Source organism: Myotis davidii, unplaced genomic scaffold (genome assembly GCF_000327345.1).
Source record: "Myotis davidii unplaced genomic scaffold, ASM32734v1 scaffold273, whole genome shotgun sequence".
Lineage (NCBI taxonomy): Eukaryota > Metazoa > Chordata > Mammalia > Chiroptera > Vespertilionidae > Myotis > Myotis davidii.
The window spans coordinates 2,257,119-2,261,177 of record NW_006286263.1 but is presented as its reverse complement, the minus strand read 5'-3'; the positions used below and the strand labels follow the sequence as shown (position 1 = coordinate 2,261,177).

Genomic DNA, 4,059 nt, shown 5'->3' with positions numbered 1-4,059 from the left:
GCTCCCATCAATGCGCGTTCAGGCGGCGGAAGTCGCGGAGCTCGGGTTAGTGGTGCGAGGGCCCTGACGCTTCCCTCACGCGTTTCTGAGTCGCTGGGCCGCAGAGTCCAAGCTACAGTGCCAGCGTGCAGGGCTTTTCTCGGCCGTCTCACTGCCAGAGTATTTTTAAGTTTCCCCGAGAGAGAGCCACTAACTAGGGGGGACCGGACGCACTGGTGGGCAGACCCTGACGGGCTGCGCCGGGAGAGAAGCGGTTGGTGGGCCTTCCTCCCGGTCGGACCGACTAATAGACTCGGCGCACACCTGGTGTGAGCGGACCAGTGAGGACAGCGCCGCCCGGTGGGTGTCGGGGGAGGGCGCGGAGGCAAATGAGCGGGCTGCTTGCCGGTTTCCCAGGGTTTGAAGGCGGCTGTCAGTTCCCAGTTCTGAGGTGGAGAAGGGCCCTCGTTGAAATGAAACTGGTGGCTATAGTAAGGGTTTTCTTTAGCCCGAGAAGAGGGTTTTCCGGAGAGTGCCCCTTACCTTCATCACAATTTGGTTGCAATGGGCGGTGAAGTCAGAAAGGAAGATGACTTCATGTAACAATTGAGGATTGTTTTGGTGAGGCTGTGGCTTCAAAGCCTGAACTGTGTGATCTTGGAACAGCCTTGTTCTCCTGTGGTAAACACCGAGAACTTGTTCCGTTAGGGATTTTTAGTTCTTTGAGGACAAAGCTCTCTGTTTATGCCACTTTGGTGCATTTTGGAACCTCGTGCATGACCACGTTGCTAACAATATTGTGTTGTTAACCTTTGAGTTCTCTTTGGTCCAGTACCTGTTTTACAGAAAAGGTAACATCCATGGTAGGTCACTTCTCTGAACCTCTGCTTGGTAGGGTTCTTGTGTTTATGATATTGATTTCCGAGGAGAAGGGAGAGGGTGAGAAACAGCAATGATGAGAGAGAAGCCTTGATCAGCGGTTCCTGCACGCCCCCTACTGGGGATCCCGCCTGCAACTGGGGCCTGTGGGCTGGCGGGAATCCAACCCATGACCTGGTTTATCCATGCTGCTCAACCACTGAGGCACACCGCTGGGCCCGAGTTCTTTCAATGTAATTATTATACCTTATGCATAAATTAATGAGCATTTATGGAAACAGCAGTGAGTTAGGAAGTTCTAAGACTTGCATTTTAATTTTTTATATCTTAACCTCATTGATGTATTTTGAAGTGAATCATAGACATCTACATCAGCCACTTCTACCTACTTTAGCATGCATATCTGTAAAAGCATATTACTATAAGACAAAAATATCACATTTTAAAATAAATAACTTCTTAATGTTATCTAATATTCCATCTTTAAATTTATTAAGTTATCTCCCAGATGTCCTATGTCCTGTTTTGTTATACCAGGATCCAATTAAGGACCAAATATGTTTTTGGTTATGTATGTCAAGCCTTTTAAGATATAAAATAGCCCACCCCCTTTGTTTTTCTTTCTCTGATTGGCTAAAGAGTCCAGGCTTTTTTTCCTGTAGAATAGCTCACCTTTTAAATGTTTGATTACTTTCTCTTGGTGTTTAGCTTACTGCTCTGGTCCCCACATTTCTTCTTTTTAATCCTCACCCAAAGATATTTTCCCCATTGATTTTTCTTTTATTATTATTATTTTTTGTTAATCCTCACCCGAGGCTATTTTCCCATTGATTTTTTTTTCTTGATTTCAGAGAGGAAGGGAGAGGAAGAGAGAGACACATCAATGATGAGAGAGAGAATCATTGATCAGCTGTCTCCTGCACCCCCCCAACTGGGGATCAAGCCCACAACCCAGGCATGTGCCCCTGACTGGAATCGAACCCGGGGGCCTTCAGTCTGCAGGCCAAAGTACTATCCACCGAGCCAAACCTGCTAGGGCTCTATTAATTTTTTTTAGGGAGAGTGGAAGAGAGAGGGCAAGATAGAAACACATCGATTGGTTGTCTCCTGCACGAGCCCCAAGCAGGCCCCGGGCTGAATTTTAGAGAGAGTGGAGCGGGGGGAGAGAGAGATCAATGTGAGAGAGACGTAGCCATTGCCTGCCTCCTGGGCCAGGAATTGAGCCTGCAACCAAGGTACATGTCCTTGACGGGGGAAGAGAGACCCTTCACTCTCTGGCCCTCTAACTACTGAGTAAAACTGGCCAGAGCTGGTCCCTGCATTTCTAATAAACCTGGACATAATGCTAAAGGTTCCCCTAGATTTGTGACATCTTAATCTACCTCATGTAACCTTCTGTGTTTTTGTTTGTTTATTTTGCTTTTCTCCTTAAGACAAAGTAAGCTGTGAGGTGCTATTTTGGTTTTCTACAAATGTCTAGCCGCCATCATCCATTCACTTAATGGTCCTAGCAATAATTGTTAATTCTTGCCTGACTCAATTTTATTAGGGGTTGAAAAATGATAATTTCTAATTCTTTCATTTCCATCTATATTTAATAACCTGCGTTATTCTATTGAGTAGAAGCTTTCTTTCATATGCTGGCAACATGCAGTTACCCTGAAATACAGTTGTGGTGGCTACAGTAAGGGTTTTCTTTAGCCTGAGAAAAGGGTTTTCCCGAGAGTGCTCCTTACCTTCATCACAATTTGGGAAGGGGTTAACTGGTTGCAATGGGCGGTGAAGTCAGTTACCCTGAAAGACAAAAAAAAAATTAGTTCTTTTACTTACCAGTTTTTAAAATAATGTGGTTCAAAGAGTGATAAATGAGTTTTTCTAGCTTTTATCTTTTCTGAGCATCATTATGTTCTAATAGATTTGGGTATGCTTTAATCATTCTTTCTGTTTTTCAATTTTTGATGCTTCTACAATACCTCTCAAAGAATTCTATGTAATTATTATACTTTTTAAATATTCTTTGAGCATTTTTTTAGTAGAAGTAATATTGGACTGGTGGGAGGATTAGGCTGGATTTTAATCTTTTTTCTGTTTTGCTTTTGCCAAGGTCTGGCTGGGTGACCTTTAAACAAATTGCTTAATCTTTTTGGGCCTCACTTTTTTCGTCTATACAAATAGAGTTTTGGCAGCTCTGTTGTTCTCTGACTTTAAAAAACAACAATGATTTTATGAACTACTAGAGGCCTGGTGCATGAATTCATGCACGGATGGGGTCCCTTGGGGTGGCCTGCAGAGATTGGGCTGCAGCTCGTGCTCCCAGCCTTGCAGCCCTGCAGTCTCGCCTGGCACCCTGCCTTGGCCTGGCACGGCCTCCGGCCTCCTCACCTGCTACACCATCCTGCCTGCGGGACGATCGATCAGTGCCAGGCTCCCTACCCGGCTCCCTCAGATCCTGGGAGATGGGCGGTGGGCCTACACCCCTGCTGCTGCCGCTGGTCACCGTCTGCAGGGTGATCGGTGGGACGATTGGGCCCCTGCTTGCACCCGCCTTGGCCTGGCACCACCCACTTACCTGCTCCACCATCCCACTGTGGTCCTGCTCTCATCAGGGCCCATTGGGGTCAGCACCGCCTCCACTGCCACCCACTACCAGCACCGCATTGCCGACACTAACCACGTTCTGCACCACCTCCTGGTGGTCAGCGCGCATCATAGTGAGTGGTCAAACTCCTGGTCTCCTGGTTGAACTCCTGGTCAAACAACCGCCTGAAGGTATAATTTGCATATTAGGCTTTTATTATATAGGATATTTTGCATATCATAAAATTCACCCATTTCAACTATATGTCAGTGAATGTTAATAATTTACTAGATGGTGCAACCATCACTTTAAATCAGTTTTAGAATATTTTTATCTCTTTAATAAGATTCCACATGCCCATTGACAGCTAATCCCCACTCTTATCCCCAGGCAACTACTTATACTCTTTCTGTCTCTATAAATTTGCCTTTTCTCAACAGTTCATTTAAATGGAATCATCTACACTAACAAAAGAGAAACATGGTAATTGGCGTACGACCACTACCCTTTTCATTGGCTAATCAGCCAGATATGCAAATTAACTGTCAGCCAAGATGGCGGCTGGCAGCCAGGCAGCTTGAAACTAACATGAGGCTTGCTTGCCTCAGTGACGGAGGAAACCA

General features: G+C 45.6%; 1 protein-coding gene across 1 annotated transcript in view; it reads left to right on the top strand.

Annotated features, from left to right (window-relative positions):
• Positions 1–6: 6 nt before the first annotated feature.
• Positions 7–4,059, top strand: part of LOC102765176 (fibrous sheath-interacting protein 2-like) — a 91,224-nt gene continuing 87,171 nt past the window's right edge. The window contains exon 1 of the mRNA XM_015560040.1: positions 7–45. The gene's annotated coding sequence lies outside the window, so the exon portion shown is untranslated. The remainder of the gene's footprint in view (positions 46–4,059) is intronic.